The 16647-nt window shown below is 42.2% G+C and overlaps 1 protein-coding gene and 1 long non-coding RNA gene across 6 annotated transcripts in view; one reads left to right on the forward strand and one right to left on the reverse strand.

The window, feature by feature from the left end:
• TP53BP1 (tumor protein p53 binding protein 1) overlaps positions 1-4183 on the forward strand; it is a 117162-nt gene extending 112979 nt beyond the window's left edge. For 2 of the 4 annotated variants that reach the window (XR_014785446.1, XR_014785447.1), the window contains 2 exons: positions 2152-2216; positions 3607-4092. The gene's annotated coding sequence lies outside the window, so the exon portion shown is untranslated. Of the gene's footprint in view, positions 1-2151; positions 2217-3606 lie in introns of all 4 variants that reach the window. The other 2 variants (XM_084817828.1, XM_084817832.1) reach the window with 2 other exon arrangements.
• Positions 959-14966, reverse strand: LOC146337376 (uncharacterized). 2 transcript variants are annotated; one of them, XR_014785451.1, is made up of 5 exons: positions 14645-14966; positions 12052-12272; positions 11695-11970; positions 7920-8022; positions 959-1754 (listed from the first exon to the last, which is right to left on the reverse strand). It is a non-coding gene; the product is annotated as an uncharacterized LOC146337376 (long non-coding RNA). The 2 variants fall into 2 exon arrangements; XR_014785450.1 differs by lacking the exon at positions 14645-14966 and having other exon boundaries at positions 12052-12405.
• Positions 14967-16647: the final 1681 nt, after the last annotated feature.

Consider the following 16647-nt stretch of genomic DNA (forward strand, 5'->3'; position numbering starts at 1 on the left):
ACCACAGTTTTGGCCACTCAAGTTTATAGAAAGGAACACCCCTCTACATACACACACTTCATCTGTCTGTCTCTCTCTTAGTTGCCAGGGTGGGACTCCAATGCAGATGTGGGAGGGACACTTGGATTTTGCATTGTAAAAAGAGGTCCCATTTGTTTCAGCAGGAGCTCTTTTTGCAATGTAAACTGCCAGTGTCGGGCTCCTGATCCAGACCAGGATGCTAGCATAGTGCCTTTAACTCTTGCTCCCCGTGTGGTCCCAATCTGGATTGGGAATGCAAGGTGTGCATTTTGCGTTGCAACATTTTTGTTTCAACGGGACCTGTTTTTACAATACAAATTGCTAGCGTGGGCCCCAATATGGACTGGGATTAGAGTCGATAGCAAAGGATTTTGCCACTTACCCTCCACCCTAGGCACCCCAGATTAGGCACCCTACGCTGGTAGTTTTTTTTTTTTTTAAAAAAGAACCCTATATACATCCTTCTCCCAGCCTCACTGTCACTCCACAGCCCCCAACCCCCAGGATCTTTTCTTCCCCATTTTTCCAAGCAGCTGAGTATGCTTCAAATGAAAGCACAGGCCTGCAGCTGCCCCCCATTTTTTATTTTCTAAGAATATTGGGATGAGATGAGGCGTAACATTACACTGGAACACTCCTTCAAATATTTATTGGAGCAAAAAGCCAATTAGACCTTGGCATGAGAGACTCTTACTGAGGGAGATCTCTGGCAGATGACATTGGGTTATAAGAATGTTGTTTGCTTTAAATGTTAATTTTTTTGTTCAAATTTATTTGGAGCAGATGGTAGTAAACATACAGCAAATAAATACAATATTTGGTTAAACAGAAATAGGATGGATTCCGTTCAAAACACATAATTAAGAGGAAATTGTTCTTTCATACAATGGGTAATTAATTATAGAATACAAAACGATGAAAAAGGAAAATGCTGCTGTTATACTATTACAAGAAACAAGGAAGTTGTTTCTTGTAACAGGAATAGGTGATGTAGAGTCGGCCTCTTTTAAGTCATGTGGGTCTGCAGTACTGCTAGCAATACATGCACTGCGAGTATGGATGTTGGAGAAATCTGTGGGGTGGAACTCAATGAGCTTCCATTGATTCGACTTTGATCCATTTTTATCCTGCAAAGTCCGACTCATTCTGCAGTGAGTTGGGCAAATTTACTTTTTTCCACATTTATTAATTTGCACAAATTATAGCGGAAATGTGTGCAAATTGCAGCAGAAATTTGCATACATTGCACAAATGTGTGCAAATTGCTGCCCCAAATCTCTATTTGTGTAAATTGCTGCTGGCTTGACAGAGTTCGGGGGAAAGCTGCAGCTCGGCCCACAAACGCACGCCAGGTCAGAAAACGCCAGGTCAGCAAACGCACCCTGCAGAACTCCATTGAGCCAAAAGTGACGAAGGGAGGTATATCTTAATTGAATGCAACCAAGAGGAGAAAAAAGTACAATACATTCAGTGTTCAATCAAAAATAAATCACGTGTTTTAAAAGAGACACCATAAACCTTAGAAAAATTCAAGGATGCTGGCATTAGAAAAGAGGGTCTGTATCTGCTTGGATGCAGAAGGCCCCGGCACCTTCAGGGAGAGCTGGTAAAACCTCTGCTGGAAACCCCATCAGTGTCATCAACGCTGGGCTAGCTGGACCAGTGGTCGGATAAGGCAGCAGCTTCCTATGTTCCTAGGAGGGTATGCCTCTGAATTCAGGACTCACTCAGATCTGAAAAGAATTCAAGTTCATAAACCTGTGGAGGCAAAACAATCTAAAAGAGTATTCCTACTTTTCTAAATGACATAAGGTCTATACAAGAATGTTAACAGAATGCCTTCTGTTTACAAATTGAAGTGTAGCACACAGTTGTTTAGTTGTTCAGATATTTTAATAAATTAGCTTGAGCTTTCATGGATTACAACCCACTTCATCAGATGCTACAAGTGGGACTGGAAGGCTTTGAGTCTGTAAAGACGTGGATCTGTAGCAAGCATTCCATTATCTTAAAGTGACAGTTACAAACCACAAATTGCCCTAGGAGTCTTATAATGTGCATAGAAACTATAGTTCATATTGAGTCTTTTATTAACACAATCAAATTTCTTTTTTATCTCTTGTTCTGCAGTCTCATGTTCCAAGCAAGCCCCTGATCTTAATTTCTTTAGAACTGCCACTCTGACATCCTCGATGGTATGTCCAGGGAGGTTAAAGTCAGTATGTCCACTGACAGGCTTATTGATATTCTTATGCTTGATGTCTGATTTGTGCCCATTTAATCTTTGTCTTATTTGTTTATATTTATTTATTTATTTATTTAGAGCATTTTTACCCCACTCTTTGGCCGAAAAAGGCTCCCAGAGTGGCTTACAAAGGCTAAAATTAAGACAGTCCATGCCCTCAGGCTTACAATCTAAAAGACACGACACAAAAGGAAAAGGGATTGGGAGGGAGGAGGGATAGAAATAGTCCTGTTTGGCTGATGTATGTAGCTTTGGGGCACTTGATGCAGGAGATCAACTATACAACATTCAATTTGCCCTGGATGCGGTGGATAGCCCCATTAGGCCCACTTACTTTATTACAGTTGTTTATTATTGAGCATGGTTGGTGTTTAAGTTTATTGCAAGGTCTGGTACCTTGCTCTGAGTCTAGTGATGAGGTTTTCTCCCTAGTCAACAACTGCTTCAGGTTAGGTGGCCACCTATAAGGTGCAACCTCTAAGTTTTAAGTCCACCATAAGAAGGTTAGCATATTGTGGAGTCATTTTGGTGCCCATCACAGTGCCATCGGTTTTTAGGTATAATCTGTCTAAATTTGAAGTAGTTATGGGCAAGTACAAACCATAGTACTTCCACAGCAGTGTTGGAAGTGTCTTTGTCTTGGGATATAGTTCTTAGTCCATCTTCCACTGTCATGGAACTGTCACTGTGATAAAGAAATGTGATTGCGTTAATCAGGGACCCATTGGGAACTATGGGCAGTAATGGTACTCTTATGTAAGCTAGGCCCATTCACTTCAGTGGATCTACTCTGTGTAGGAGTACTATTGGATACTACCCTATGGTCTATACGCACATTATAAAGACTCTAAGGGCGCAATCCAATGGGGATAGGCGGCCGCCTCCGAACTCGGAGGTGACCGCTTATCCAATGCAGGGCAGGAGAAGCACGGAGGGGATTGTCCCCTCCGTGCTTCAGCTGCCTTGCATTTGCGGCTAGACAGCTGATGTTTGGCTGTCTAGATGCGGCAAGGTGGAGTGGGGGAGGCAGCTGCCAGATGACACACAGGATGCGTCGTACTGGGATTTCCATCTTCCCTGCCCTGGAACACCCCATTTTCGTGTGGGGCCGTTCTGAGCTGCCTGCGAAGCAGCGCAGGAAGGGGGGAAGGTCTGTTCTCTGGGAACTGACCTCAGAATGCAGGCTCCGAGGTCGGTTCCCGGAAAGCCACATAGCCTATGGCCGTCTAGCCGCTGACTAGCGGCCATAGGATTGCCACCTCCGTGTACTTTATTTGTAACTGTCGCTTTAAGAGAATGGAATGTTTGCTGCAAATCAACCTTTTCAACTGTCTTTTCAGACTCAAAGCCTCCAGTTCCACTTGTAGCATCTGATGAAGTGAAATGGCTTGTAACCCATGAAAGCTCACGATAATTTATTAAAATATCTGAACTAAAACAGTCTATATTTGTGCTACACTTAACCCATTAATTTATAGATGATATATTAATCTCACAATCCTGGGAACCAAAAATTCAAAGATCAACTATAGGACAAATTCAAGTCTGAGATCACACCCCCATAAAATACTATCATTCATCTGGGGGGAAAGCAAAATATATCATTTCTGTGGCTATTAAATCCAGTATTATTTCAAAATATAAATCAGACCAAATAAAGGAAGAAATAGAGCAATAGTTTAACAATACACCAGATCTGCCATCACATATATGAGATGAAATGAAGGCCATACAAGAATTTAATATAATTAAAAAAACAAAAAACAAAACAAGAACTTCAAAATTGCATACTATCTCTGGAAGAAAAACATTTAAAAAACACAGGCAACAAAAAGAAACTAAAAGAACTAACAAGAAAAAGAGAATGGAATTGATTAGAAATAAATAAAATCAATGTAATGCTCCAATATGTTAACCAAAAATTTTATGAATATGGAGAAAAAAAGTGCAAATTACTAGCCAACAGATAAAGGAAAAAAGCAACCAGGAACAGAATTAAATTGTTAAAGAAAAAACAAAGGGGGAGAAATATATCTCACAAAAGATATTTACACCCAATTTGAAGCATTCTTCGCAACATTATATACAACCCAGAACCTGTAAAAATATAATCTTTTTTGGATGGTGCGGACATGGCCAGATTACTAATGAACATCAAACCTCCCTAAATCAGAAAAATCCCTCAAGATGAAGTTATCTTTAAACAAATAAGGAACCATAAGGTCCCAGAGATACGTTTAATGATTTTTATAAAACATACGAAGAAATAATAAGCCTGCAGTTAAACAAATTTATTTAATAAGATATTGGAAGGGAAACAAATACCTCAGTCATGGAAGATATTGTGAATAATACTATTCCCCAAGCCAGGAAAAGATAAAGAAGGAGGTTCTTATAGGCAATAACATTTACTAATCAGGACTCAAACATTTTAGCACAATTTTAGTGGGAATTGTAGCACAAAGACTGAACAATTTGGCCGCAAATTACACGTGAAAAAGAAAGTACACCCTCTTTGAGTTCTATGGTTTTACGTATCAAGACATAATAAAAATCATCTGGTCCTTAGCAGGTTGTAAAATTAGGTAAATACAACCTCAGATGAACCTGACATAGTACACCGTGTCATTATTTATTTTACAGAAATAAAGCCAAAATGGAGAAGCCATGTGTGAAAAACTAAGTACAACTTAAGATTCAGTAGCTTGTGGAACCACCTTTAGCAGCAATAACTTGAAGCAATGGTTTTCTGTATGACTTTATCAGTCTCTCACATCGTTGTGGAGGAATTTCGGCCCGCTCTTCTTTACAGCATTGCTTCAGTTTGTTGAGGTTTGCGGGCATTTGTTTATGCACAGCTCTCTTAAGGTCCCGCCACAGCATTTCAGTCGGGTTGAGGTCTGGACTCTGGGCCATTGCAACACCTTGATTATTTTCTTTTTCAGCCAATCTGCTGTAGATTTGCTGGTGTGCTTGGGATCATTGTCCTGTTGCATGACCCAATTTCGGCCAAGCTTCAGCTATTGGATGATGGCCTCACATTTGACTCTAGAATACTTTGGTATACAGAGGAGGTCATGGTCGACTCAGTGACTGCAAGGTGCCCACGTCCTGTGGCTGCAAAACAAGCCCAAATTATCACCCCTCCACCACCGTGCTTGACAGTTGGCATGAGATGTTTGTGCTGATATGCTGTGTTTGGTTTTCGCCAAACGTGGCGCTGCGCATTATGACCAAATATCTCCACTTTGGTCTCGTCTGTCCAAAGGACATTGTTCCAGAAGTCTTGTGATTTGTTCAGATGCAACTTTGCAAACCTAAGCCATGCTGCCATGTTCTTGTTAGAGAGAAGAGGCTTTCTCCTGGCAACCCTTCCAAACAAATCATACCTGTTCAGTCTTTTTCTAATTGTACTGTTATGAACTTTAACATTTAACATGCTAACTGAGGCCTGTAGTGTCTGAGATGTAACTCTTGGATGTTTTGCAGTTTCTCTGAGCATTGCACGGTCTGCCCTTGGGGTGAATTTGCTGGGACTCCTGGGAAGATTGGCAACTGTCTTGAATGTTTTCCATTTGTGAATAATCTTCCTCACTGTGGAATGATGGACTTTAAATTGTTTGGAAATGGCTTTATAACCCTTCCCAGATTGATGGGAAGCGACAATTGCTTCTCTAAGATCATTGTTGATGTCTTTACTCTTTGGCATTGTGTTAACACACCTGGATGCTCGAGACCAGCGAACCCCTGAGTCTTTGGCTTTTATAGAGGCAGTCACACTTGCTGATGATCAATTGATCAAGGGCATTTGATTAGCAGCACCTGACTGCTACTTGGCCTCTTCACACCAATGGAAACAGTGAGGGTGTCCTTCGTTTTTCACACAAGGCTTCTCCATTTTGGCTTTATTTCTGTAAAATAAATAATGACACGGTGTATTATGTCATGTGTTGTTGTTCATCTGAGGTTGTATTTACCTAATTTTACGTCCCGCTAAGGACCAGATGATTTTTATTATGTCCTCATACGTAAAACCATAGAACTCAAAGAGGGTGTACTTTCTTTTTCACATGACTGTACATTCACATTGATCATTCAGGGTTGATAAAGAATAGGCAAATTACTGATCCAGTTACAACAATATTAAACATAATTGAACATAGTTCTAAATTAGAAAGAAACCCATAGCTATAATATTTTTAGATAGTATGGGAAATTAGAGTGGAATTTTTGTTAGAACTTCGTATAAAAAAAGGTGGGAATAAATTTATAGATGTGATGAGACATATAATATAATAACAATCAGGCCACCCGTACATACTAATGACTACAATTCCAAACTGATAAAAATCAAGCAGGGTGCAAAACAAGGATGTCTCCTTCCTCTCTTTTATTTGCATTCTCAATAGAACCTTTGGCAAATATAATTAGAAATAACAATAAGAACAATAATAATAAAGATAGTGATCTATCTATTTGATTTTATTAGATATAAAAACAATTCCCCAGGGCAATGACACTGACAAAAGAATACTAAATACTAACTAAATACTAACATTTCAAAATCTAATGTCTTGGGATTGATACAAATAAGCCAAGTATTAAAGAAATGGGGAAAAGCTTAAACATCCCAGCTACAATTAAAATGATAACTATTTAGGGATATTTAACTCTGGAAACCTGAAATTATTGTAGATTTTGAACTACAAACCATTATTAAAACAGGTCAGAACAATATTAAAGAATTGGACTAAATTAAAAACATCATAGGATATTGGCAGTAAAAATTAGGCCTGTGCACCGATTCAGAAATCCAAAGCATGGTGGCCATTTCATGTACCATCTGCCACTTTGGTGCCTAAACCTGTGGGCTTCCCCTGCTGGTGATGCTTGGAACTTGCCTACAGTGCCCCTGGTGGCCATGGGAGGGAATGCAAACTGAGCACTGCCTTCCCTATATGGGACTAAACCTTCAGTCAATAAAATGGAATGCAGTGCATTTCACTGGGATTCCTGAATTCTACCTGTCATACTATAGATACCCCATATCTACTCTGCCCACTTTATAAAAGGGGAAGGGTTGATGAAGGGCTGGCATTAAGGAAGGGAAAGGAAAGAGATGTAAAGCCAATCTTCCCTGTATTCATTTTATATCAAATTCCATTGTTATTAATCAAATAATACTAGCAATGGTTACTACTAACCTAAATAGAAAGTATTATCAAAGCAGATACAAATATGAAAGATATAGCAGCACAAATTTATCAGACCGTAATTGCTGAAATATATCCTACAGTGGAAATTCTAAAGGAATTATGGGAGAGAAATCTGGGCAACAACATTGAATATTTGGAAAAAGCACCATTGAAAACTGGATTAACTAAAATAGTAACCCTATGTTGGCATTTAACCCACACATGTGTAACCTAGTGTAGTGGTAGCTTGCTAGACCCAAGATGCTGAAGAGGTTGCGATAGTAAGAGAACTACATACTGCATGTGCATTGGGAATGTGGCGTTTCACAAGTTTTCTGGTCAAAGGTTTTCCTAGAATGTACGAAAATAACTAAACAACAAATTAATGTGTGTCCAGCATTGGAAGTGTTGACAATATTTGAGGGAGAAGATAAAAGCTGTATGCATAAAGTACTAACCTTTTTTTAATGTAGCTGCATGACTGGAAATAAGATTCCGGAAGGAAAGCTCAAAAATATCAATAGATTATGGTGGCAGAGTTTGTCTATACAATTGGTTGCTCTGATGGCAGAAATGACAAAACAAATAAAGACTTCTATGTGATTTGGTTTAATACAACATGCAAATGAAAATAAGGAGAAGCTGAAACTACCAAAAGCATATGATAATTTATGGAACGATACATTGGGGCTGAAAGGAATATAGCAACATGACGAGGCAGAGGTTTTTAAATTATAAATGGTCACTTATTGTAACACAGACTGAACGTGCTATCCATCTGATCAGATGTTGGATATGTTACTGTTTGTATGTTTTTTATAAGTTTAATATCAATAAAAATATATTTTAAAAAAAGGTTGGGGCACTCTTTTGAATTCACAATAACCATACCACAGAAAGGGGAAAACTGAGGCACATTAACACCCCACCGTATATGTGTGTGTGTGTTGGGGGGAGCATTAGACAATCCCCAGATTGTGGGAAACGGAGCTTCATGACCTTTAGAGCAACACAGAAAAGCAACTGAATCTCAAGCAGCCAGCAACCCATACCAAGCCCATGCCTGCAAAGTACAGGGTATGGGCTTGGAGCGGGGTCACAGAGTTCACAGAGCAGTAGAAACTCCCCAGCAGCGAAGAAACATCTTTTAAGCTTGCGAAGTGCAGGATTGGGCATGGGGAGGAAGTTGCTGAAGAGAATACCCTCAGAACAAAAGAGAAAAGCAACCAAATTCCCGCAGCCAGCAACCCATATCCATGGAGGGGATTAAGTGAAGTTTTATAAACTTTTTAGTGTTTATAAAACTATTTTATGTTTTATATTTATTTTAACATGTGCCTGGGAAATTCATTGGATAGCTTCGTATGGGGAGGGGGTGGCCTATCAGTGTGGTCACAGGTAGGGGGAGGTATAGTATTGGGGGATTAACAGGCCAGTTGTGAATAGGTGCTGGACACCTATCCCCTCTTCTGGTTCTTCCTCCAACCAGATGGTCCCCGGCTGCCTTACTAGCTTGCCCACAGGTCTAGTGCTGCTGTTTTGTTGAATGCCAGTTCAGTCCAAAACAAAATCTCCCCCATCCATGATTTAATTGTGTTAGGCACCCGGGCCAGATCAGGGATTTTGCTTGTGTACTGCCCACCCCACTACCCATCAGAGTCCCAGCCTGAGCTAATGGAGGTGGTCTTGGGTTTGGTATTAAGGAGCCCTAGAATCATCATCTGGGGGATCTCAACCCCCATGCTGAGGCTGCTGTATCTGGGGTGACTCGGGATTTCATGGCCTCCATGATAACCATGGGGCTCTCAACTTGTCGTTGGCCCACCACATGTAACAGGACACATGCTGGATCTGGTTTTCTCAACTGGGCAGGATGGCGATCGGGAAAGGGGAGCATTAACATCTTTCCCCTTGTCAGGGTCGGATCGCTTCCTACTGAGGTTTAGCCTCTCAGCAACCTTTCCCCTCTGCAAGGATGGGGGACCTATTAAAATGGTCCACTCCCAGAGGCTAATGGATTCCGATAGATGCCAGAGGGCTCCGGGGATTTTCTTGCTGGTATGGCTGGTGCTCCTGTCAAAGCCCAGGTCACTCAGTGGGATGCAGAGATGACTCAGGCAGTTGACACAATTGTACCAAAGTGCCCTCTCCCTTTGAGCAGAGTCTGGCCAGCTCCTTGGCATACACCTGAGCTGAGAGCAACGAAGCAAAAGCGAAGACGGCTAGAATGCAGGTGGAGGCAAACCCATGCCGAGTCTGACCATACGTGTTAATCTAGGGTCCTGATCTTGTCAGGATTCTTGCCAAAATAGGTTCAGGATAAGCCAAAGTGAGACAACACCACCAATAGATCAGTTTAACTGATGCAGAAATAAAGCAAGGCAAAGAGCCTCGCACGTCCCTTCTGCTGGCAACTCCCCCCGCAGCCACGTGTGTATCTGCATCCCAGTCAAGAGCCATGGGGCACCTCTCCATGGACTGATACTAAATTCTTCAAGTTGGTATGGAGAACTCCAGTTCTCCAAACTGGAATTCTCCAATTCTCCCCTTCCAGCGAGACCAGCTTGGATGCTTTGATCCCTAGATAGCCCTCTGTCACTCTAGATGGTTCTCTCTGGCCCATAGCTGACAGGCCAGTGCACAGCAGAAGGGAGGAGGAGAGCTTCCCAGCTCAGAAGAGGGGAACAAGACACTGCACCCTCATTTTCACTTCATGAGATGACTGGCCAAAACCGCTTCAAGGTGAAAGCCATTGTTTGCCGGCCTGTGTGAAAGCCCTGTCTAATTAACTAGGAACCTGCCAGTTAAGCCAAATTATACGGGTCTACTACCAGTGTTTAGGAACTCTATGAAGTCATAGAGACATTTTTTGCTAACTAACCAGCTCCCTCCACCATACACACGTTAGAGCTCAGTATCACGCCTACTCTGTGTCAGGGTCTTTTCCACCACCATTGCATCTTCTCAGTGTCATCCAGCAAAACTTTTCTGAGTGGTTTGTGGCCTGCTACAATCTGGTCTAGGGCGAGAAATGGTGGACCCCTCGGGTAGCACACTGTGACGAGTTTGCACTTTGAAGATAAATTTCCTCAACTTGGTCACAAATTGGCATGACAATATAGTTCTGTAATGCCCAGAGCACCAGGTGGTTGAGTTTTATTGGATGGGTTTCAGTTGTTAAGGCCTGAGGAGGCAGACAAGGTGCTTGGCCAAGTCTGGTCGACCACCTGGGTGCCTGAGCCACCTTTCATAGCTTATTACAACTAATAAGGAGTGGACATCCTGCTGAGTCCAGGAGGTTGTAAATTCGTCGAGAGAGGGAGTGGTGCTGAATTATTTTAAAAAGACAGTAATTAGGCCACCCCTGAAAAACCTGGACCCGGATGTTAACAACTACAGACCAGTAGTCAATATTCCCTTCCTGCTTTAGTGGGTGGCAACGTCTTGGCAGACACTGAGCCGGTCGTGGAAAAGGTCCCCATCTGTCCATCCTACATCACCTGTTCTGGAAATGGGGTTGGCTAACCATGGATTTGTTCGCGACCCCATCGAATGCAAGTTTCAGAAGTTTCTGCATGAATATTTTGGCAGGAACCCTCTCCTACCGTCCACTGCACATGTCCCAGCGGGTTCCCACTCGTTCCGTCAGTTCTCTTTCAACCACCTAGTCAGTAGCCTCTACGGGAGCTTTCTCCATCTTTAGAGAATGGGTTTTGGTGCTTTGCACTGTGCTGAGGTCTTCTTCTGTTGGTTGTTCCAACATCGGTTTTTCCAACCTTTTTTTTCTTGTTATATAAGTAGTAGTAGTGGTGGTGGTGGTATAATTTTTTCACTGTCTCCTTGTCTGTTCGGTCTTCAACTGTGGCTGCAGTCCTCATGGCTCCATTTCCCAAATGTGTGAAATGTGAAAGCCAGTTGCCTCCTACTGAGCCTCACTCCCTGTGTCTTTTTTGTCTGGGTGAGGCTCAGTTGCCTGAGGTTTGTTTGCTCTGCCAATCTTTCACCAAGCAGGCGAGAAAGAATAAATTGGACAGACTAAAAGCAGAGATTTGGAGGAGTGTGTTGTTAGTGCTAGATCCTAAAAATCTGCCTGACTCTCATGTAAAACAGAAAACGGCAACCGCTACATCTTCGTTAAAGCCCTCTTTTCCATGTCCTTCAACATTTGATGTTCAACGGCTGAACATCAGGAAAAACTTCCTGTTACAGCAATACGACAATGGAACAAATTACCTGGGAAGGTGGTGGGCTCTCCCACACTGGAGGCATTCAAGCTGAAGCTAGACAGCCATCTGTCAGGGATGCTCTGACTTGGATTCCTGCATTGAGCAGGGGGTTGGACTCAATGGCCTTGTAGGCCCCTTCCAACCCTACTATTCTATAATTCTATTCTATGATCTACTACTCAGCAAGTAGACTTGCTGACTCTGGGATGCTCTTTAATGCTCTCATTAGCAAAGAGGCTTTCTAAGAAGGCCTAAGAAGATTCCAAAGTCAAGATCAGACAGCCTAAAAAAGCAAACGAAAAAGAGGGTTGTTGATAAGCCTTCAAAGACCAAGGTCCCAACACCCCCCTGTCACTGGACTCACCAATTTGAGTGCTTCCATCATTACCAGACACTCCAGTGATTGAGCCTATCTCTACAGCCTCGGAAGGCGAAATTTTGGAGTTGTTCCCACCAGCTTCTTGGGATCGAGTGATCTCTCCATCTTGAGAGCACCAGGCCTCCCCCTTATCGCAAGTGGGTGCTCCCCCACATCAGAATGGTTCTCCTTTTCGGGATCAGCAACACCAATCCTATTCCGGGAGCCTTTTTTGGATGAAGAGTGGGATAAAAATACAATCAATCAATCAATCAATCAATCAATCTCCTGAGTCCTTTGGGGCTGAAAATGTCAACTGTCAGTACGGACACCAATACAGGGAGAGGTCCAGGTCTCCACACAGAGATTGGGATAGATGTTCGGAATGGTCTTCTCCACCTCCAAGGCATTATGCTTTTTGACAATTGGTGTTGTTCTCAGGATCGAGAACACTACTATGTTCTCCAGCTACTTCCTGTTAGAGCAATACAACAATGGAACCAACTACCTAGGGAGGTGGTGGGCTCTCCCACACTGGAGGCCTTCAAGACGAGGCCGGACAGCCACCTGTCGGGGATGCTCTGACTTGGATTCCTGCATTGAGCAGGGCGTTGGACTCGATGGCCTTGTAGGCCCCTTCCAACCCTACTATTCTATGATTCTATACCTTGGAGCCACCTTCCATTGATGCCCATCTCCTTGGCAACCCTTTCTCAGCCATCAGTGGAAGGCGAATTTCTACCACCTCCGCCTGTGCCTCCTAGGGCGTGGTCTTTAATTAGGAGGCAACTAGTGTCGGTGTGTTACAGAACCCAGAGTCAGAGAGACCACGGAGTGAAGGAAAAAGAGATTCTTTATTTAACGCGCGGGCTTAAGGCTGGAATCATTTCCAAAGAGCCAGAAGCCCCGAAATACATCAGCACATTGTTTTTATAGACATTGTGACACATATGAAACGGCTCCTCCTCCCCCTCCCGCGTGGGGTTGCAGTCCTCAACATTTCTTCTCCTAGCACTATTGTTTATAATACAAGAACTGGGTTATAGGGTAGCCATGATAAGGAGAGAACAGAAGAGAACAGCAGAGAACAAGATATACAATTGTATGACCTTTGACAAGATAAGGAATTCCTGTGTCTCGTCAGCTTACAACAATATATTCAAGGGAGAAGGAGCTCAGCAAGAACATGAAGCATGAGACTGCATGAGGCTACTTAGTCTGACCCCCGATATGGCTGCTACATTCCCCCCTTAAATGCATAATTTAAATTATAAATTATGCACAATTATAGCATTTCTGATAACTATACAAAGCTTTTTGTGACATACATATTACTTAGCCTCTTGTTGGGCTATTAGAGTGTAGAGGGCAGCAGTTTTACTACCTGAGACATAAAACAGATTGGTTAAACATCGCATAAGACAAGGAACACAGAGACATAACTATCTCTATGAACAACACTGGTAGAATTAGGATGAACAATGCTTTAAACCAGCTAAGATCTGGAAGCCAAGGGGTTAACTAATTTAGCTAATTGTTTTGTCTTATTGTTTTGTTAGCTACTATATTGTGCAGCTTGTTGATCTGTTCATCTACAGCATTGCCATTATCAGTTAAGTTAAAACAACAGAGCTTTTGGTGTGTCTCACAACTTAAATGATGAAGAAGGAAGAGGTAATCTATACCAGCTCTATTTTTTAGAACTGCAACTCTTAGATCACGCAACTCTTTATTTAACAATGACAATGCTCGTGAGGTGGCATTTATGCTTTTGGCTAAGCTGCAAGCTAACCAGTTGATCTTTAGACCATTAGCCAAGGCTAAACCTGGAACCCCAACTAGTGACATTGTTAAGGCCAATTTTTCTGAGTCAGAATATAACTGCACATGACTATTACAATTTTTAGTTAGTTGGAGTGCTCGAGGCTTCCGTCGACGGATTTTCTCGGGCCACAGGGGAAGAATTGGCACCAGTTCAATTGGCGGCTGAGGCAACATGGGTGGTTATTAGACAAGTTGGCAGGAATGAATGACCAAGTGCGGGAACTACATGTCTAAAACCATCCATGAGGCAAAAGTATGTGGGCATCATTAAAAGATATGTTTTGAATTTTATTACAGTGGAAGGGGGCCAGGGATAGCTTTATATTTTCTGGAAAAATTTTTGACAATTAAGCATTCGTGCACACATAGCATTTGTTTCATCAACGATGGGGGTGCGTAGAGTGAACTCTGTAGGGGGTAGGATCTTTGCAACCATGCCCCAATTAGCATTTTGGGAATAAGTTAAACTTACACCATAAACTCTTAACATGGTATCTTTTTGAATTTTCCCAGGATGTCTACAGACAGGTATTAGGCAAGAGCTAATAAGCCTGTTTGCAGGTATACCTCTTGGCAAACAAAAATGTTTTACTCTCGTGATGTTAGCCAGGTGACGCCAGTAATTATCAGCAAATCACTGGGACAAACTTTTCATTCCAGGGGCAGACCCCCCTTTTTGCACCTTATTAAGGAAACACAATGCAACACTACTAACACTACAACACGCATGTTTGATCTTCTTTGGGATCTGACCGTATGCCGGGCAGCTATTCACCTGGAAAGCTGCAGTAGGGTCTAGTCCCCTTCTTCAATTCTCCAGTTGCAGGTCTGACCGTACGCAGGGGGACAGTCTCCCGGTGTGTCCACAGTAAGGTCTAGCCTGAGTCTTCTTACTGCTTTTTTAGAATGATTTTTAAAGGATTTTTGAAAAGGAAAGAAATCCTTTCAAAGGATTTTTAGGATTTTTGTTCATAGTCTCCTCTCCCCCTCTCGCTCTCTTGACTCGTGTCCAATGTATCCAGGGTTTAATTCTAGCTGCTTTCATAGCTGCAGGGGTGGAAAGTATGACAGTTTTCAGTCTTCTCCATCTGGGAGTCAAAGGGTTATTTTTCCCTCTTTAACTCATACTTTAACTCTTGGTTGGAAAGGATGAACTTCTGTGATGGGAATGGCTTATTTTCTAAGACGAAGCGACGCTGGGCTTGAAGAACTTTGCTCAGTGTTTAAGGCTAACGTTCGCTTGCTCTTGATGCCGCTCCAGTGTCAATCATGAAGTCAATGTCACGGGCCCTCTCAAGCTGTCTCCCTCTTCGCCCATTCTGGCCCCTTTCGTTTTCTCCTTTGTGTATTTGATTTATTTTATTTGGGCATTCATGCCACTAATGTCTATCTTGTCCACACTGGGCACACTGGTTCTTTTTTAAGAATCTTCTGCCTCTGCCGGGTCTTCTTTTTTTTTTCGTCCACGTCTTCTTGGGCCTCTGGGTTGAGGGAGGGGGGTATACTGGCGATAGGCATTTGAAAGACGCTCCAAGCACGCTCTGGGGCCTCGGTGGCACCTTGCAGTACTTTAGACACTTTGGTCATATTAACTGACTTCTTTATACCTGCCTTTACGGCTTTTAACAGCAGGGTTTGATACTGGGTGAGGCGCTCTAGCCCCACTTGTGTTTTGGGATTCTAGCGGGGGGGTTTACTTACAAGGAGACTTTATTGGGTAACTTACAGCACACAGGCATACTTAATGGTTGGATCAGACAGCTTCTCTGAACCACGAGCTATTGGGCTAAATGGGTTTTATACCATACATGTTACCCATGAGGCAACACAACACTAGCAAGCATTTTCAGCATAGGCTAGAAGTGTTTGGTTCTCAGGCACAGCTTCCTGTAAACAACTTCGCTTCTCAAAGTGCTTGATAACACTTTTATTCATTAGTATGGGAAGACAAATTTTTTCTTTCTTTTTCTTTGCTGATCTGCCTGTATTGCAGATCATGTTTCAAACTTTTTATATAAAACTTTCTGCTCCATGCACTAGCCTTGTCTCTTTATTTGTCTTTTTTAAGTTAAACTCACTTACTTAAACCTTTCTGCCTTACACTAGTCTCAATGACACACATTTGGGATAGGCTCTTCTTCTCCTTCTAGTTACATTTTTTTCATCTTAAAGAACTATTACATTATTGTGGCTACTTTATCCCAGGTAATAAGCTCCAGGCACAATCAGCTGCTTTTAATTTATCCTGGGGGCAACTATGGCCACGCTTCTTTTCTACAAATGTTTTTTTTTCTTTGCCTCTTGCCTTTTTTTCCTTCTTTTTTTCCTCCCTTCTCTGTCTTCTACTTTCTCTATTTCCTTCTTTTCTACTTGCCTTTGTCTTTTCTCCTTGTCATCTATTGGGAACCACACTTAGTATCATTTGGAGTTGCAACTAACACTAATCTGCAAATATCACATATATTTTATGATATCTAAGAAATCATAAAATATACACAACAAACTTTTTCTGCAATTTAACACAATGAATGGAAAGCACTTTTAGCACGGTAAGGCATGATGGAGCAGATCCAGCAATCATACTGCTCTTCTGGCTGAAAGCTCAGGGCTCATCAAAATCAAGGGACGGGCATTCCCACACACGCAAAGAGTTCTAGGTCACCATTTTTGCATCGGCAACTCTATGCTGCATGAGTTCTGGCAGAAGGAAATCTAAAAGTCATAGATCAAACTCAGCCTGCTGTACACTGAGCTGACTACAAACACAGACACACGGTC

This window comes from Heloderma suspectum, chromosome 11, assembly GCF_057233095.1.
Source record: "Heloderma suspectum isolate Gila_16-S chromosome 11, 16-S_ref, whole genome shotgun sequence".
NCBI lineage: Eukaryota > Metazoa > Chordata > Lepidosauria > Squamata > Helodermatidae > Heloderma > Heloderma suspectum.